This window comes from Lithobates pipiens, unplaced genomic scaffold, assembly GCF_037356315.1.
Source record: "Lithobates pipiens isolate NorthernLeopardFrog02 unplaced genomic scaffold, aLitPip1_a1.2 Scaffold_3, whole genome shotgun sequence".
In the NCBI taxonomy this organism is placed as follows: Eukaryota; Metazoa; Chordata; class Amphibia; order Anura; family Ranidae; genus Lithobates; species Lithobates pipiens.
Genome location: NW_027507790.1, coordinates 267,825,440 through 267,847,510, shown reverse-complemented (window position 1 = coordinate 267,847,510; position 22,071 = coordinate 267,825,440).

Genomic DNA, 22,071 nt, shown 5'->3' with positions numbered 1-22,071 from the left:
CTTCCTGTTTCCATTGTATTTAGTTCTGTGTCCTCACAATTAGGGATGAGCCGAACACCCCCCGGTTCGGTTCGCACCAGAACTTGCGAACGACCCCCGCGTTCGGTACGAACGTTAGAACCCCATTGAAGTCTATGGGACTCGAACGTTCGAATTGGAAAGTGCTAATTTTAACGGCTAATATGCAAGATAGTGTCCTAAAAAGGGTTTGGGGACCTGCCTCCTGCCTCAGGGGACATGGGTCACTGCAAAAAAAAGTTTTAAAAACTGCCGTTTTGGCGGGAGCACTGATTTTAATGACGATTAAAGTGAAAAAAAAAGTGAAATATTCCTTTAAATATGGTGCCTGGGGGGTGTCTGTAGTATGCCTGTGAAGTGCCACGTGTTTCCCGTGTTTAGAACAGTCCCTGCACAAAATGACATTAAACGGAAATAACACCATTTAAAACTGCTTGCGGTTTTAATGTTATATCTGGTTCCTGCAATATGGTTGAAAATCATTGAGAAACATGGCATGGGTAGCCCTCCATGCCCATTACCAGCCTCTTTGGGTCTTGTACGCATATTAAGGGGAACCCCGTACCCATATTAAAAAAAGGAAATGCGTGTGGCCCCCAGGCCCTATATACTCAGAACAGCAGTATACAGGCGGTGCAAACAAGACAGGGACTGTGTAGGTTTGTTGTGTTAAGTTGAATCTGTTTGTCATTTTCAACCGGTACATTTTTAAAGTGTAGCTCCAGTCAAAAAATCTTTAAGCTTTTTGGAAAACATAGGGAAGGGTTATCACCCCTGTATAATTTGTTTTGTCGTCCATCTTTTTTCATCTCACTTGCTGCTGTCTCCTTGCGTTTGCAAGTAGGAGATGTTTGTAAGTTGGATGTTTGAAAGTAGGGGCCTGCCCTATATTATAGCGGTATGTACTGGGTACAGAGCACGCAGACAGCACGCACTATCTCCTAACACTACTGACTGCAAGCTCTATTATTAACCACTTGTTAGCCCAATGTTTGCATAAAGTGAAAGATGAAGTTATGCTGAGTAAATAGATATCAAACATGTCACTCTTCAAAATTGCACATGCCCGTGGAATGGCGCCAAACGTCGCTACTTAAAAAATCCCCATAGGCGACGCTTTAATTTTTTTTTTACTGGTTTCATGTTTTGAGTTGCAGAGGAGGTCTAGGACTAGAATTATTGCTCTCGCTCTAACATTCTCGGCGATACCTCACATGTGTGGCACATGCGAGCACATGGGGACATGGGCGCTTTAATTTTAATTTTATTTTTTTATTGTTCATTTTACTTTATTTATGTTAGTTTGACATTTTTTTCCCCAAAAATATATTTTTGATCACTTTTATTCCTATTACAAGAAATGTAAACATCCCTTGTAATAGGAATATGGGGTGACAGGTCCTCTTTACAGTGAAATCTGGGGGGTCAATATGACCCCACATCTCACCTCTAGGCTGGGAAGCCTGAAATAAAAAATAAAAAAAAGATTCTGGCTTTGATCGTACTGGCGAGTTGGTAGAAGCACCGGAGGGCGGTGAGGGGTGGGGGGCGTCTATGGCTGGGTATTTCAGGGTATCACCGAGCATGGCTGGGTATCTCTGAGTATGGCTGGGTATGGCAATTTATGGCAGGGTATTACAGAGTATTGGCGGGGTACTACAGAGTAATAGCAGGGTACTGCAGAGTATTGGGGGGTACTACAGAGTAATGGCAGGGTACTGCAGAGTATTGGGGGTACTGCAGAGTAATGGCAGGGTACTGCAGAGTATTGGGGGTACTGCAGAGTAATGGCAGGGTACTGCACTGCAGAGTAATGGCAGGGTACTGCAGAGTATTGGGGGTACTGCAGAGTAATGGCGGGTACTGCAGAGTAATGGCGGGTACTGCAGAATATTGGGGGGTACTGCAGAGTAATGGGGGTTACTGCAGAGTAATGGGGGGTACTGCAGAGTAATGGCAGGGTACTGCACTGCAGAGTAATGGCAGGGTACTGCACTGCAGAGTAATGGCGGGGTACTGCAGAGTAATGGCAGGGTACTGCAGAGTATGCACTGGTATTGCAGAGTATTGGCAGGGAATTGAGGGGTTAAATTCGGTGAGCAGCGATGTGGGCACTGCAGATGCAGCCCACATCGCTGCTGACACCGATCTCTTTCCCCTCCGCTGTACCGATCGGTACAGAGAGGGGAGGGAGGAACAGGCGTCATAACATGACGCCGGTTTGTTTCCAAGTGATCACTCCGTCATTTGACGGAGCAATCACGTGGTAAACGGCCGCTATGAGCGGCCATTTACCGTGATCCGTGATGCGACCCGGCGGTCACGGATGCTCTCGAGTGCGCACACCTCGGGGCACGCGAGAGCAGAATTCTGGGAGGCCGTTAATTAACGGCCTCTCAGAGTTAAACAACCGCCCTGAAGCCGTTAATCGGCAATGGGCAGTTGTTAAGTGGTTAAAGCTAGATCACTAGCTATATAGGTGAGGGGAATATAGTGGTGTATACTGCAGTCAGGGCACAGACAACAGCCACTACACAGCAGCAAGATAGGAAATCAGCCAAAAACGATTGGTGTGTACTGTGTTGAAGGTACACAGAACACCCACTGCTTCAGATGCTAAGTAACACACTACACGAAGCCGCCTCAAAGGCGGCCTTATATAGTGTGGGGCGTGCACTACACAGCCTGAGCTATGATTGGCCACAGGCAGGATGCCTGTGGCCAATCATGGCTCTCCTCGCTGCCGGCGCTGCGATTGGCCAAGCATGCGGGGTCACAGTGCATGCTTGGCCAATCATGGGGCAGCAATGCACTGCGCCACCGCAGTGCATTGTGGTCCGCGCGCGCGTCACTCGAATTTTGACGCGAACGGCCCAAACGTTCGGAATTCGCCGAACGGCCGAACAGCCAATGTTCGAGTCGAACGTACGTTCGACTCGAACACGAAGCTCATCCCTACTCACAATATTATGGTCCCCCCGCATTGGTCCGTGCCTTATTAGTTCCTATGCCTGTATATTGGTTCCGGCATCCCCGCCCCCTTCCCCTCCCCTGTGTGCTATTTATACCCCTGCCCTGATTCCAAGAGCCCAGCTTGATAAAGGAGCGCAGCCGTCCTGTCATACACGGTCTTGCCAGCTCAAGAAACGCGTTGCATGCCCTGTGACGTCATCTCCCGTCGCCCGGAGTTCCTCGTGCGTTCCACGCCTCGGACTAACGCTCACGTCTCTACATCGGCCGGCTCTGCACATCTAATACAGCTAATGTTGTCTAATGTTGTCGATAACAACATGCAGCGATGTCAATTGTTGATAACGCTGTCAAGCGGCAAAAATTGACGTTACGGCTGTCCAGAGACAAAAATTGTCGATAACGACCTCCAGCGATGTCAATTTTCAATAACGCTGTCCAGCGATGTCAATTGTTGATAACGCCGTGCAGCGGCAAAAATTGACGATAACGACATCCAGCATCAAAAATTGTCGATAACGCTATCCAGCGATGTCAATTGTCGATAACGAACTCCAGCAATGAAAATTGACAATAGTGCCATCCAGCGATGTCAATTGTCGATAACGCCGTCCAGCGATGTCAATTGTCGATAACCACCTCCAGTGAAAAAAATTGTCAATAACGACTTCCAGCAAAAAATCTCAATAACGACGTCCAGCGATGTCAGTTGTCGATAACGACCTCCATTAACAAAAATTGTCGATAACGCCGTCCAGCAACAAAAATTTACGATAATGACGTCCAGCAACGAAAATTGTCAATAACGCTGTCCAGCGATGTCAATTGTCAAGAACGACCTCTAGTGACAAAAATTGTCGATAACAACATCCAGCGATGTCAATTGTTGATAACGCTGTCAAGCGACAAAAATTGACGCTACGGCTGTCCAGAGACAAAAATTGTCTATTAATATTATTATATGTTATATATATATATATATATATATATATATATATATATATATATATATATATAATTATATATATATATATATATATATATATATTTTTTTTTTTTCCCTTTCATACAGTTTGCTTTACAGGAATAGTATATATGACGTTGTCAAGTATCCTTTGTATCCATCTAGCTAATATTTACGAATTCCCACCCACTTTCATCCATTTTTCCTTTTTCATATATATATTTTTTTTATTATTATTATTATTTTTTTATTATTATTATTATTATTATTATTATTATTTTTATATTTATTTTAATTTTTATTTATTCTTTTTTTATTTTTATATTTATATATATTTTTATTTTTATTTCCACATCCATCATTTTCATTTTTATTTCTTCTTCATTCTTATATTTTTATTTTTAGTTCCTTTTTTTTTCTGTTTTTTTTCACTTGTGTTTTTTTCATTTGTTTCATTATTATCATTTTTCACTTTAGTTTCATTACTAACTCCTCTTACTTCACCACACATATATAAATAAATATATATACATGTCCATACATATATCTTGCACCACTCTTTCTCCCATTTACTCCTCTTCTTCCTGTTTCCATTGTATTTAGTTCTGTGTCCTCACAATATTATGGTCCCCCCGCATTGGTCCGTGCCTTATTAGTTCCTATGCCTGTATATTGGTTCCGGCATCCCCGCCCCCTTCCCCTCCCCTGTGTGCTATTTATACCCCTGCCCTGATTCCAAGAGGCCAGCTTGATAAAGGAGCGCAGCCGTCCTGTCATACACGGTCTTGCCAGCTCAAGAAACGCGTTGCATGCCCTGTGACGTCATCTCCCGTCGCCCGGAGTTCCTCGTGCGTTCCACGCCTCGGACTAGCGCTCACGTCTCTACATCGGCCGGCTCTGCACATCTAATACAGCTAATGTTGTCTAATGTTGTCGATAACGTCTTGCAGCGATGTCAATTGTTGATAACGATGTCAAGCGGCAAAAATTGACGTTACGGCTGTCCAGAGACAAAAATTGTCGATAACGGCCTCCAGCGATGTCAATTTTCAATAACGCCGTCCAGCGATGTCAATTGTTGATAACGCCGTGCAGCGGCAAAAATTGACGATAACGACATCCAGCATCAAAAATTGTCGATAACGCTATCCAGCGATGTCAATTGTCGATAACGACCTCAAGCAATGAAAATTGACAATAATGCCGTCCAGCAAAGTCAACTGTCGATAACGCCGTCCAGCGATGTCAATTGTCGATAACAACCTCCAGTGAAAAAATTAGTCAATAACGACTTCCAGCAACGAAAAATCCCAATAACGGCGTCCAGCGATGTCAATTGTTGATAACGCCGTCCAGCGATGTCAATTGTCGATAACGACCTCCAGTGACAAAAATTGTTGGTAACACTGCCCAGCGACAAAAATTGACAATAATGACGTCCAGCAACTAAAATTGTCAATAACGCCGTCCAGCGATGTCAATTTTCGATAAAGCCGTCCAGCGATGTCAATCGTTGATAACGCTGCCATTGACAAAAATGATCGATAACGCCGTCCAGTGATTTAAATTGTCGATAATGACCTCAAGCAACGAAGATTGTCAATAACGCCGTCCAGCGATGTCAATTGTCGTTAACGACCTCCAGTGAAAAAAATAGTCAATAACAACTTCCAGCGACGAAAAATCTCAATAACAGCGTCCAGCGATGTCAATTGTTGATAACGCCGTCCAGCGATGTCAATTGTCAATAATGACCTCCAGCAACGAAAATTGGCACTAACTCCATCCAGCGATGTCAATTGTTAACGGCCTCCAGCAATGAAAATTGTCAATAACGGCGTCCAGAGATGTCAATTGTCGATAATTGACCTACAGCGACAAAAATTGTCAATAACGACTTCCAGCAATGAAAATTCTCAATAACGCCGTCCAGCGACAAAAATTGACGATAACGCCATCCAGCATCAAAAATTGTTGATAATGACGTCCAGCAATGTCAATTGTCCATAACGCCGTCCAGCGATGTCAATTGTCCATAACGACCTCCAGCAGTGAAAATTGACAATAATGCCGTCCAGCGATGTCAATTGTCAATAACGACCTCTAGTGAAAAAAATTGTCCATAACAACATTCAGTGATGTCAATTGTTGATAACGCTGTCAAGCGGCAAAAATTTATGTTACGGCTGTCCAGAGACAAAAATTGTCAATAACGACCTCCAGTGATGTAAATTTTCAATAACGCCGTCCAGCGATGTCAATTGTTGATAACGCCGTGCAGCGACAAAAATTGACGATAACGCCATCCAGCATCAAAAATTGTCGATAACGCTATCCAGCGATGTCAATTGTCGATAACGACATCAAGCAATGAAAATTGACAATAATGCCGTCCAGTGATGTCAATTGTCGATAACGCCGTCCAGCGATGTCAATTGTCGATAACGACCTCCAATGAAAAAAAATTAATAACGACTTCCAGCATCAAGAAATCTCAATAACGCCGTCCAGCGATGTCAATTGTTGATACTGCCGTCCAGCGACAAAAATTGACGATAACGCCATCCAGCATCAAATATTGTCGATAACGCCATCCAGCGCTGTCAATAAACGACCTCCAGCAATGAAAAGTGACAATAATGCCGTCCAGCGATGTCAATTGTCGATAACGCCTTCCAGCGATGTCAATTGTCAATAACGACCTCTAGTGACAAAAATTGTCGATAACAACATCCAGCGATGTCAATTGTTGATAACGGCGCGCAGCGACAAAAATTGACGATAAAGCCATCCAGCATCAAAAATTGTCGATAACGCTATCCAGTGATGTCAATTGTCGATAACGACATCGAGCAATGAAAATTGACGATAACGCCATCCAGCATCAAAAATTGTCGATAACGCCGTCCAGAGATGTCAATTGTCGATAACCACCTCCAGTGAAAAAAATAGTCAATAACGACTTCCAGCAAAAAATCTCAATAACGACGTCCAACGATGTCAGTTGTCAATAACGACCTCCAGTGACAAAAATTGTCGATAACAACATCCAGCGATGTCAATTGTCAATAACGCCGTCCAGCGATGTCAATTGTTGATAACGCTGTGCAGCGTCAAAAATTGACGATAACGCCATCCAGCATCAAAAATTGTCGATAACGCTATCCAGCGATGTCAATTGTCGATAACGACATCAAGCAATGAAAATTGACAATAATGCCGTCCAGCGATGTCAATTGTCGATAACGACTTCCAGCAACAAATCTCAATAACGACCTCCAGCGATGTCAATTGTTGATAACACCGTCCAGCGTCAAAAATTGACGTTACGGCTGTCCAGAGACAAAAATTGACGATAACGGCCTCCAGCGATGTCAATTTTCAATAACGCCGTCCAGCGATATCAATTGTTGATAACGCTGTGCAGCGTCAAAAATTGACGATAACGCCATCCAGCATCAAAAATTGTCGATAACGCTATCCAGCGATGTCAATTGTCGATAACGACATCAAGCAATGAAAATTGACAATAATGCCATCCAGCGATGTCAATTGTCGATAACGCCGTCCAGCGAAGTCAATTGTCGATAACGACTTCCAGCAACAAATCTCAATAACGACCTCCAGCGATGTCAATTGTTGATAACACCGTCCAGCGTCAAAAATTGACGATAATGCCATCCAGCATCAAATATTGTCGATAACGCCATCCAGCGATGTCAATTGTCGATAACGAACTCCAGCAATGAAAATTGACAATAATGCCGTCCAGCGATGTCAATTGTCGATAACGCCGTCCAGCGATGTCAATTGTCGATAACAACCTCCAGTGAAAAAAATTGTCAATAACGACTTCCAGCAAAAAATCTCAATAACGACGTCCAGCGATGTCAGTTGTCGATAACGACCTCCAGTAACAAAATTGTCGATAACGCTGCCCAGCAACAAAAATTGACGATAATGACGTCCAGCAACGAAAATTGTCAATAACGCTGTCCAGCGATGTCAATTGTCAAAAACGACCTCTAGTGACAAAAATTGTCGATAACAACATCCAGCGATGTCAATTGTTGATAACGCTGTCAAGCGACAAAAATTGACGTTACAGCTGTCCAGAGACAAAAATTGTCTATTAATATTATTATATGTTATTATATATATATATATATATATATATATATATATATATATATATATAATTATATATATATATATATATATTTTTTTTTTTTTTTCCTTTCATACAGTTGGCTTTACAGGAATAGTATATATTCCGTTGTCAAGTATCCTTTGTATCCATCTTGCTAATATTTACGAATTCCCACCCGCTTTCATCCATTTTTCCTTTTTCATATATTTTTTTTTAATTATTATTATTATTATTATTTTTTTATTATTATTATTATTATTTTTATATTTATTTTAATTTTCATTTATTCTTTTTTTATTTTTATATTTATATATATTTTTATTTTTATTTCCACATCCATCATTTTCATTTTTATTTGTTCTTCATTCTTATATTTTTATTTTTAGTTCCTTTTTTTTTTTCTTTTTTTTTCACTTGTGTTTTTTTCATTTGTTTCATTATTATCATTTTTCACTTTAGTTTCATTACTAACTCCTCTTACTTCACCACACATATATAAATAAATATATATACATGTCCATACATATATCTTGCACCACTCTTTCTCCCATTTACTCCTCTTCTTCCAGTTTCCATTGTATTTAGTTCTGTGTCCTCACAATATTATGGTCCCCCCGCATTGGTCCGTGCCTTATTAGTTCCTATGCCTGTATATTGGTTCCGGCATCCCCGCCCCCTTCCCCTCCCCTGTGTGCTATTTATACCCCTGCCCTGATTCCAAGAGCCCAGCTTGATAAAGGAGCGCAGCCGTCCTGTCATACACGGTCTTGCCAGCTCAAGAAACGCGTTGCATGCCCTGTGAAGTCATCTCCCGTCGCCCGGAGTTCCTCGTGCGTTCCACGCCTCGGACTAACGCTCACGTCTCTACATCGGCCGGCTCTGCACATCTAATACAGCTAATGTTGTCTAATGTTGTCGATAACAACATGCAGCGATGTCAATTGTTGATAACGCTGTCAAGCGGCAGAAATTGACGTTACGGCTGTCCAGAGACAAAAATTGTCAATAACGACCTCCAGCAATGTCAATTTTCAATAACGCTGTCCAGCGATGTCAATTGTTGATAACGCCGTGCAGCGGCAAAAATTGACGATAACGTCATCCAGCATCAAAAATTGTCGATAACGCTATCCAGCGATGTCAATTGTCGATAACGCCGTCCAGCGATGTCAATTGTCGATAACCACCTCCAGTGAAAAAAAATTGTCAATAACGACTTCCAGCAAAAAATCTCAATAACGACGTCCAGCGATGTCAGTTGTCGATAACGACCTCCAGTAACAAAAATTGTCGATAACGCCGCCCAGCAACAAAAATTGACGATAATGACGTCCAGCAACGAAAATTGTCAATAACGCCGTCCAGCGATGTCAATTGTCAAGAACGACCTCTAGTGACAAAAATTGTCGATAACAACATCCAGCGATGTCAATTGGTGATAACGCTGTCAAGCGACAAAAATTGACGTTACGGCTGTCCAGAGACAAAAAATGTCTATTAATATTATTATATGTTATTATATATATATATATATATAATTATATATATATATATTTTTTTTTCCCTTTCATACAGTTGGCTTTACAGGAATAGTATATATTCCGTTGTCAAGTATCCTTTGTATCCATCTTGCTAATATTTACGAATTCCCACCCACTTTCATCCATTTTTCCTTTTTCATATATTTTTTTTTATTATTATTATTATTATTATTATTTATTATTATTATTACTATTATTATTTTTATATTTATTTTAATTTTTATTTATTCTTTTTTTATTTTTATATTTATATATATATTTTTTTTTTATTTCCACATCCATCATTTTCATTTTTATTTCTTCTTCATTCTTATATTTTTATTTTTAGTTCCTTATTTTTTTTCTGTTTTTTTTCACTTGTGTTTTTTTCATTTGTTTCATTATTATCATTTTTCACTTTAGTTTCATTACTAACTCCTCTTACTTCACCACACATATATAAATAAATATATATACATGTCCATACATATATCTTGCACCACTCTTTCTCCCATTTACTCCTCTTCTTCCTGTTTCCATTGTATTTAGTTCTGTGTCCTCACAATATTATGGTCCCCCCCGCATTGGTCCGTGCCTTATTAGTTCCTATGCCTGTATATTGGTTCCGGCATCTCCGCCCCCTTCCCCTCCCCTGTGTGCTATTTATACCCCTGCCCTGATTCCAAGAGCCCAGCTTGATAAAGGAGCGCAGCCGTCCTGTCATACACGGTCTTGCCAGCTCAAGAAACGCGTTGCATGCCCTGTGACGTCATCTCCCGTCGCCTGGAGTTCCTCGTGCGTTCCACGCCTCGGACTAACGCTCACGTCTCTACATCGGCCGGCTCTGCACATCTAATACAGCTAATGTTGTCTAATGTTGTCGATAACAACATGCAGCGATGTCAATTGTTGATAACGCTGTCAAGCGGCAAAAATTGACGTTACGGCTGTCCAGAGACAAAAATTGTCGATAACGACCTCCAGCGATGTCAATTTTCAATAACGCTGTCCAGCGATGTCAATTGTTGATAACGCCGTGCAGCGGCAAAAATTGACGATAACAACATCCAGCATCAAAAATTGTCGATAACGCTATCCAGCGATGTCAATTGTCGATAACGACCTCAAGCAATGAAAATTGACAATAATGCCGTCCAGCGATGTCAATTGTCGATAACGCCGTCCAGCGATGTCAATTGTCGATAACAACCTCCAGTGAAAAAAATTGTCAATAACGACTTCCAGCAAAAAATCTCAATAACCAACGTCCAGCGATGTCAGTTGTCGATAACGACCTCCAGTAACAAAAATTGTCGATAACGCCGCCCAGCAACAAAAATTGACGATAATGACGTCCAGCAACGAAAATTGTCAATAACGCTGTCCAGCGATGTCAATTGTCAAGAACGACCTCTAGTGACAAAAATTGTCGATAACAACATACAGCGATGTCAATTGTTGATAACTCTGTCAAGCGACAAAAATTGACGTTACGGCTGTCCAGAGACAAAAATTGTCTATTAATATTATTATATGTTATTATATATATATATATATATATATATATATATATATATATATATAATTATATATATATATATATATATATTTTTTTTTTTTTTTTTCCCTTTCATACAGTTGGCTTTACAGGAATAGTATATATTCCGTTGTCAAGTATCCTTTGTATCCATCTTGCTAATATTTACGAATTCCCACCCACTTTCATCCATTTTTCCTTTTTCATATATTTTTTTTTTATTATTATTATTATTTTTTTATTATTATTATTATTATTATTTTTATATTTATTTTAATTTTTATTTATTCTTTTTTTATTTTTATATTTATATATATATTTTTATTTTTATTTCCACATCCATCATTTTCATTTTTATTTCTTCTTCATTCTCATATTTTTATTTTTAGTTCCTTTTTTTTTTCTGTTTTTTTTCACTTGTGTTTTTTTCATTTGTTTCATTATTATCATTTTTCACTTTAGTTTCATTACTAACTCCTCTTACTTCACCACACATATATAAATAAATATATATACATGTCCATACATATATCTTGCACCACTCTTTCTCCCATTTACTCCTCTTCTTCCTGTTTCCATTGTATTTAGTTCTGTGTCCTCACAATATTATGGTCCCCCCGCATTGGTCCGTGCCTTATTAGTTCCTATGCCTGTATATTGGTTCCGGCATCCCCGCCCCCTTCCCCTCCCCTGTGTGCTATTTATACCCCTGCCCTGATTCCAAGAGCCCAGCTTGATAAAGGAGCGCAGCCGTCCTGTCATACACGGTCTTGCCAGCTCAAGAAACGCGTTGCATGCCCTGTGACGTCATCTCCCGTCGCCCGGAGTTCCTCGTGCGTTCCACGCCTCGGACTAACGCTCACGTCTCTACATCGGCCGGCTCTACACATCTAATACAGCTAATGTTGTCTAATGTTGTCGATAACAACATGCAGCGATGTCAATTATTGATAACGCTGTCAAGCGGCAAAAATTGACGTTACGGCTGTCCAGAGACAAAAATTGTCGATAACGACCTCCAGCGATGTCAATTTTCAATAACGCTGTCCAGCGATGTCAATTGTTGATAACGCCGTGCAGCGGCAAAAATTTACGATAACGACATCCAGCATCAAAAATTGTCGATAACGCTATCCAGCGATGTCAATTGTCGATAACGACCTCAAGCAATGAAAATTGACAATAATGCCGTCCAGCAAAGTCAACTGTCGATAACGCCATCCAGCGATGTCAATTGTCAATTACACCGTCCAGCGATGTCAATTGTCGATTACACCATCCAGTGATGTCAATTGTCGATTACACCGTCCAGCGATGTCAATTGTCGATAACACCGTCCAGCGATATCAATTGTCGATAACACCGTCCAGCGATGTCAATTTTCGATAACGACATCAAGCAATGAAAATTGACAATAATGCCTTCCAGTGATGTCAATTGTCGATAACGCCGTCCAGCGATGTCAATTGTTGATAACGACCTCCAGTGAAAAAAAATTAATAACGACTTCCAGCATCAAAAAATCTCAATAACGCCGTCCAGCGATGTCAATTGTTGATACTGCCGTCCAGCGACAAAAATTGACGATAACGCCATCCAGCATCAAATATTGTCGATAACGCCATCCAGCGCTGTCAATAAACGACCTCCAGCAATGAAAAGTGACAATAATGCCGACCAGCGATGTCAATTGTCGATAATGCCTTCCAGCGATGTCAATTGTCAATAACGACCTCTAGTGACAAAAATTGTCGATAACAACATCCAGCGATGTCAATTGTTGATAACGCCGCGCAGCGACAAAAATTGACGATAACGCCATCCAGCATCAAAAATTGTCGATAACGCCGTCCAGAGATGTCAATTGTCGATAACCACCTCCAGTGAAAAAAATAGTCAATAACTACTTCCAGCATGAATCTCAATAACGACGTCCAGCGATGTCAGTTGTCAATAACGACCTCCAGTGACAAAAATTGTCGATAACAACATCCAGCGATGTCAATTGTTGATAACGCTGTCAAGCGACAAAAATTGACGTTACGGCTGTCCAGAGACAAAAATTGACGATAACGGCCTCCAGCGATGTCAATTTTCAATAACGCCGTCCAGCGATGTCAATTGTTGATAACGCTGTGCAGCGTCAAAAATTGACGATAACGCCATCCAGCATCAAAAATTGTCGATAACGCTATCCAGCGATGTCAATTGTCGATAACGACATCAAGCAATGAAAATTGACAATAATGCCGTCCAGCGAAGTCAATTGTCAATAACGCCGTCCAGCGAAGTCAATTGTCGATAACGACTTCCAGCAACAAATCTCAATAACGACCTCCAGCGATGTCAATTGTTGATAACGGCGTCCAGCGATGTCAATTGTTGATAACACCGTCCAGCGTCAAAAATTGACGATAATGCCATCCAGCATCAAATATTGTCGATAACGCCATCCAGCGATGTCAATTGTCGATAACGAACTCCAGCAATGAAAATTGACAATAATGCCGTCCAGCGATGTCAATTGTCAATAACGACCTCTAGTGACAAAAATTGTTGATAACAACATCCAGCGATGTCAATTGTTGATAACGCTGTCAAGCGACAAAAATTGACGTTACGGCTGTCCAGAGACAAAAATTGTCTATTAATATTATTATATGTTATTATATATATATATATATATATATATATATATATATATATATATATATATATATATATATATATATATAATTATATATATATATATATATATATATTTTTTTTTTTCCCTTTCATACAGTTGGCTTTACAGGAATAGTATATATTCCGTTGTCAAGTATCCTTTGTATCCATCTTGCTAATATTTACGAATTCCCACCCACTTTCATCCATTTTTCCTTTTTCGTATATTTTTTTTTTTATTATTATTATTATTATTTTTTTTTTTTTATTATTATTATTATTTTTATATTTATTTTAATTTTTATTTCCACATCCATCATTTTCATTTTTATTTCTTCTTCATTCTTATATTTTTATTTTTAGTTCCTTTTTTTTTCTGTTTTTTTTCACTTGTGTTTTTTTCATTTGTTTCATTATTATCATTTTTCACTTTAGTTTCATTACTAACTCCTCTTACTTCACCACACATATATAAATAAATATATATACATGTCCATACATATATCTTGCACCACTCTTTCTCCCATTTACTCCTCTTCTTCCTGTTTCCATTGTATTTAGTTCTGTGTCCTCACAATATTATGGTCCCCCCGCATTGGTCCGTGCCTTATTAGTTCCTATGCCTGTATATTGGTTCCGGCATCCCCGCCCCCTTCCCCTCCCCTGTGTGCTATTTATACCCCTGCCCTGATTCCAAGAGCCCAGCTTGATAAAGGAGCGCAGCCGTCCTGTCATACATGGTCTTGCCAGCTCAAGAAACGCGTTGCATGCCCTGTGACGTCATCTCCCGTCGCCCGGAGTTCCTCGTGCGTTCCACGCCTCGGACTAACGCTCACGTCTCTACATCGGCCGGCTCTGCACATCTAATACAGCTAATGTTGTCTAATGTTGTCGATAACAACATGCAGCGATGTCAATTGTTGATAACGCTGTCAAGCGGCAAAAATTGACGTTACGGCTGTCCAGAGACAAAAATTGTCGATAACGACCTCCAGCGATGTCAATTTTCAATAACGCCGTCCAGCGATGTCAATTGTTGATAACGCCGTGCAGCGGCAAAAATTGACGATAACGACATCCAGCATCAAAAATTGTCGATAACGCTATCCAGCGATGTCAATTGTCGATAACGACCTCAAGCAATGAAAATTGACAATAATGCCGTCCAGCAAAGTCAACTGTCGATAACGCCGTCCAGCAATGTCAATTGTCGATAACAACCTCCAGTGAAAAAATTAGTCAATAACGACTTCCAGCAACGAAAAATCCCAATAACGGCGTCCAGCGATGTCAATTGTTGATAACGCCGTCCAGCGATGTCAATTGTCGATAACGACCTCCAGTGACAAAAATTGTTGGTAACACTGCCCAGCGACAAAAATTGACAATAATGACGTCCAGCAACTAAAATTGTCAATAACGCCGTCCAGCGATGTCAATTTTCGATAAAGCCGTCCAGCGATGTCAATCGTTGATAACGCTGCCAGTGACAAAAATGATCGATAACGCCGTCCAGTGATTTAAATTGTCGATAATGACCTCAAGCAACGAAGATTGTCAATAACGCCGTCCAGCGATGTCAATTGTCGTTAACGACCTCCAGTGAAAAAAATAGTCAATAACAACTTCCAGCGATGAAAAATCTCAATAACGGCGTCCAGCGATGTCAATTGTTGATAACGCCGTCCAGCGATGTCAATTGTCAATAATGACCTCCAGCAACGAAAATTGTCACTAACTCCATCCAGCGATGTCAATTGTTAACGGCCTCCAGCAATGAAAATTGTCAATAACGGCGTCCAGAGATGTCAATTGTCGATAATTGACCTACAGCGACAAAAATTGTCAATAACGACTTCCAGCAATGAAAATTCTCAATAACGCCGTCCAGCGACAAAAATTGACGATAACGCCATCCAGCATCAAAAATTGACGATAATGACGTCCAGCGATGTCAATTGTCCATAACGCCGTCCAGCGATGTCAATTGTCCATAACGACCTCCAGCAGTGAAAATTGACAATAATGCCGTCCAGCGATGTCAATTGTCAATAACGACCTCTAGTGAAAAAAATTGTCCAGTGATTCAGTGATGTCAATTGTTGATAACGCTGTCAAGAGGAAAAAAATTATGTTACGGCTGTCCAGAGACAAAAAAATTGTCGATAACGACCTCCAGTGATGTAAATTTTCAATAACGCCGTCCAGCGATGTCAATTGTTGATAACGCCGCGCAGCGACAAAAACTGACGATAACGCCATCCAGCATCAAAAATTGTCGATAACGCCATCCAGCATCAAAAATTGTCGATAACGCTATCCAGCGATGTCAATTGTCGATAACGACATCAAGCAATGAAAATTGACAATAATGCCGTCCAGTGATGTCAATTGTCGATAACGCCGTCCAGCGATGTCAATTGTCGATAACGACCTCCAATGAAAAAAAATTAATAACGACTTCCAGCATCAAAAAATCTCAATAACGCCGTCCAGCGATGTCAATTGTTGATACTGCTGTCCAGCGACAAAAATTGACGATAACGCCATCCAGCATCAAATATTGTCGATAACGCCATCCAGCGCTGTCAATAAACGACCTCCAGCAATGAAAAGTGACAATAATGCCGTCCAGCGATGTCAATTGTCGATAACGACCTCTAGTGACAAAAATTGTCGATAACAACATCCAGCGATGTCAATTGTTGATAACGGCGCGCAGCGACAAAAATTGACGATAAAGCCATCCAGCATCAAAAATTGTCGATAACGCTATCCAGTGATGTCAATTGTCGATAACGACATCGAGCAATGAAAATTGACGATAACGCCATCCAGCATCAAAAATTGTCGATAACGCCGTCCAGAGATGTCAATTGTCGATAACCACCTCCAGTGAAAAAAATAGTCAATAACGACTTCCAGCAAAAAATCTCAATAACGACGTCCAACGATGTCAGTTGTCAATAACGACCTCCAGTGACAAAAATTGTCGATAACAACATGCAGCGATGTCAATTGTTGATAACGCTGTCAAGCGACAAAAATTTACGTTACAGCTGTCCAGAGACAAAAATTGACGATAACGGCCTCCAGCGATGTCAATTTTCAATAACGCCGTCCAGCGATGTCAATTGTTGATAACGCTGTGCAGCGTCAAAAATTGACGATAACGCCATCCAGCATCAAAAATTGTCGATAACGCTATCCAGCGATGTCAATTGTCGATAACGACATCAAGCAATGAAAACTGACAATAATGCAGTCCAGCGATGTCAACTGTCGATAACGCCGTCCAGCGATGTCAATTGTTAACGACCTCCAGTGAAAAAAAAAAGTCAATAACGACTTCCAGCAACGAAAAATCTCAATAACGGCGTCCAGCGATGTCAATTGTTGATAACGCCGTCCAGTGACAAAAATTGTTGGTAACACTGCCCAGCGACAAAAATTGACAATAATGAAGTCCAGCAACTAAAATTGTCAATAACGCCGTCAAGCGATGTCAATCGTTGATAACGCTGTCCAGTGACAAAAATTATCGATAACGCCGTCCAGTGATTTCAATTGTCGATAATAACCTCAAGCAACGAAGATTGTCAATAACGCCGTCCAGCGATGTCAATTGTCAATAATTGACCTCCAGCGTAAAAAATTGTCAATAACGACTTCCAGCAATGAAAATTCTCAATAACACCGTCCAGCGATGTCAATTGTCGATAACACCGTCCAGCGATGTCAATTGTCAATAATGACCTCCAGCAATGAAAATTGTCACTAACTCCATCCAGCGATGTCAATTGTTAATGGCCTCCAGCAATGAACATTGTCAATAACGGCGTCCAGATATGTCAATTGTCATTAACGACCTCCAGTGACAAAAATTGTCAATAATGACTTTCAGCAACAAAAAAATTCTCAATAACACCGTCCAGCGATGTCAATTGTTGATAACAACCTCCAGCGACAAAAATTGTCAATGACGACTTCCAGCAATGAAAAATCTCAATAACGGCGTCCAGCGATGTCAATTGTCGATAACGCCGTCCAGCAACGAATATTGTCACTAACTCCATCCAGCGATGTCAATTGTTAACGGCCTCCAGCAATGAAAATTGTCAATAACGGCGTCCAGAGATGTCAATTGTCGATAATTGACCTACAGCGACAAAAATTGTCAATAATGACTTCCAGCAATGAAAATTCTCAATAACGCCGTCCAGCGACAAAAATTGTCGATAATGACGTCCAGCGATGTCAATTGTCAATAACGACCTCTAGTGAAAAAAATTGTCCATAACAACATTCAGCGATGTCAATTGTTGATAACGCTGTCAAGCGGCAAAAATTGACGTTACGGCTGTCCAGAGACAAAAATTGTCGATAACAACCTCCAGTGATGTCAATTTTCAATAATGCCGTCCAGCGATGTCAATTGTCGATAACGCCGTCTAGTGACAAAAAATTAATAACGACTTCCAGCAACGAAAAATCTCAATAACGCCGTCCAGCGATTGTCAATTGTTGATACTGGGGTATACTACAACAAGACCCCCACCTGAAACCTATTCTTCCCTCCCGGCCCAAAACAACATACCGTAGGGCGCCCAATCCTCAAGAGTAAAATTGCTCCTAGTAAATTAAAAACTACTCCCATGTCTATCACGGTACCTACCCTCATCCCTCTTGTGGGAATGTACCGGTGTCATAAGAAACTGTGCAAAATGTGCATCTTTGTGGAACATGGTCAGAAGTCTTTCCACACCAAAGGCACTACCTATAGTCTGAGGGACTTTTATAATTGTTCCTCAGATTATGTGGTATATGGCCTTACTTGCCCCTGCGGTCTTATCTATGTTGGCCGAACTATCCGGCCGGCTAGACAAAGGTTTGGGGAACACAGGCGGTCGATCGAAGGCAAAACTGACCCACACAGTGTCCCCAGACATTTTGTCACTGCACACCATGGGTCCACCTCTGGCCTCAGGGTTTGGGTCATAGAACAAATTCCCAGCTCTCTTCCCCAAGCTGAATGCTTCAAAAAACTTTGCGCCAGGGAAACTTACTGGATCTACTGCCTAGACACCTTAGCGCCTGGTGGAATTAACGAAAATATTGAGATTTCGACTATTCTTTGATTCCTCCTCTTTCTATAATTACTTGTTATTATATATATATATATATATATATATATATATATATATATATATATATATATATATATATATATATATATATATATATAATGTATTTATTTTTTCCCTTTTATACAGTTGGCTTTACAGGAATAGTATATATTTCGTTGTCAAGTATCCTTTGTATCTTGCTAATATTTACGAATTCCCACCCACTTTCATCCATTTTTCTTTTTCATATATTTTATTTTTTATTATTATTATTATTTTTATTTTTTATTATTTTTATATTTATTTTAATTTTTATTTATTCTTTTTTTAATTTTTATATTTATATAAATTTTTATTTCCACATCCATCATTTTTATTTTTATTTCTTCTTCATTCTTATATTTTTATTTTTAGTTCCTTTTTTTTTTTTTTTCTGTTTTTTTCACTTGTGTTTTTTTCATTTGTTTCATTATTATCATTTTTCACTTTAGTTTCATTACTAACTCCTCTTACTTCACCACACATATATAAATAAATATATATACATGTCCATACATATATCTTGCACCACTCTTTCTCCCATTTACTCCTCTTCTTCCTGTTTCCATTATATTTAGTTCTGTGTCCTCACATTATTATGGCCCCCCCGCATTGGTCCGTGCCTTATTAGTTCCTATGCCTGTATATTGGTTCCGGCATCCCCGCCCCCTTCCCCTCCCCTGTGTGCTATTTATACCCCTGCCCTGATTCCAAGAGCCCAGCTTGATAAAGGAGCGCAGCCGTCCTGTCATACACGGTCTTGCCAGCTCAAGAAACGCGTTACATGCCCTGTGACGTCATCTCCCGTCGCCTCGAGTTCCTCGTGCGTTCCTCCAGCGAAGTCAATTGTCGATAATGACTTCCAGCAAAAAATCTCAATAACGACGTCCAGCGATGTCAATTGTCGATAACGCCGTCCAGCGATGTCAATTGTTGATAACGCTGTCCAGTGACAAAAATGATTGATAACGCCGTCCAGTGATTTCAATTGTCGATAATGACCTCAAGCAACGAAGATTGTCAATAATGCCGTGCAGCGATGTCAATTGTTAATGGCCTCCAGCAATGAACATTGTCAATAATGGCGTCCAGATATGTCAATTGTCATTAACGACCTCCAGTGACAAAAATTGTCAATAATGACTTTCAGCAACAAAAAAATTCTCAATAACGCCGCCCAGCGATGTCAATTGTCGTTAACAAACTCCAGTGAAAAAAATAGTCAATAACGACTTCCAGCGACGAAAAATCTCAATAACGCCGTTCAGCGATGTCAATTGTCAATAATGACCTCCAGCAACGAAAATTGTCACTAACTCCATCCAGCGATGTCAATTGTTAGCGGCCTCCAGCAATGAAAATTGTCAATAACGGCGTCCAGAGATGTCGATTGTCATTAACGACCTCCAGTGACAAAAATTGTCAATAATGACTTTAAGCAACAAAAAAATTCTCAATAACGCCGTCCAGCGATGTCAATTTTTGATAACGCTGTCCAGTGACAAAAATGATCGATAACGCCGTCCAGTGATTTCAATTGTCGATAATGACCTCAAGCAACGAAGATTGTCAATAATGCCGTGCAGCGATGTCAATTGTTAATGGCCTCCAGCAATGAACATTGTCAATAATGGCGTCCAGATATGTCAATTGTCATTAACGACCTCCAGTGACAAAAATTGTCAATAATGACTTTCAGCAACAAAAAAATTCTCAATAACGCCGCCCAGCGATGTCAATTGTCGTTAACAAACTCCAGTGAAAAAAATAGTCAATAACGACTTCCAGCGACGAAAAATCTCAATAACGCCGTTCAGCGATGTCAATTGTCAATAATGACCTCCAGCAACGAAAATTGTCACTAACTCCATCCAGCGATGTCAATTGTTAGCGGCCTCCAGCAATGAAAATTGTCAATAACGGCGTCCAGAGATGTCAATTGTCATTAACGACCTCCAGTGACAAAAATTGTCAATAATGACTTTCAGCAACAAAAAAATTCTCAATAACGCCGTCCAGCGATGTCAATTTTCGATAACGACCTCCAGCAATGACAAGTGAAATCTCCAGTGAAAAAAATAGTCAATAACGACTTCCAGCAAAAAATCTCAATAACGACGTCCAACGATGTCAATTGTTGATAACGCCGTCCAGCGATGTCAGTTGTCGATAACGACCTCCAGTGACAAAAATTGTCGCTAACGCCGCCCAGTGACAAAAATTGTCGATAATGACGTCCAGCAACGAAAATTGTCAATAACGCCGTCCAGCAATGTCAATTTTCGATAAAGCCGTCCAGTGATGTCAATCGTTGATAACGCTGTCCAGCGACAAAAATTTACGTTACGGGTGTCCAGAGACAAAAATTGTCAATAACGCCATCCAGCGATGTCAATTTTCAATTGTTGATAACGCCGTCCAGTGAAAAAAAAAGTCAATAACGACTTCCAGCAACGAAAAATCTCAATAATGACGTCCAGCGATGTCAATTGTTGATAACGCCGTCCAGCGACAAAAATTGACGATAACGGCAGCCAGCATCAAATATTGTCGATATCGACATCCAGCGATGTCAATAACGACCTCCAGCAATGAACAATAATGCCGTCCAGCGATGTCAATTGTCGATAACGAAAAATCTCAATAATGACACCCAGGAATGAAAATTGACAATAACGCCGTCCAGCGATGTCAATTGTCGATAATTGACCTACAGCGACAAAAATTGACGTTACGGCTGTCCAGAGACAAAAATTGTCTATTAATATTATTATATGTTATTATATATATATATATAATTTTATATATATATATATATATTTTTTTTTTTTTATTTTTTTTTTCCCTTTCATACAGTTGGCTTTACAGGAATAGTATATATTCCGTTGTCAAGTATCCTTTGTATCCATCTTGCTAATATTTATGAATTCCCACCCACTTTCATCCATTTTTCCTTTTTCATATATATTTTTTTAATTATTATTATTATTATTTTTTTTTATTATTATTATTATTTTTATATTTATTTTAATTTTTATTTATTCTTTTTTTATTTTTATATATATTTTTATTTTTATTTC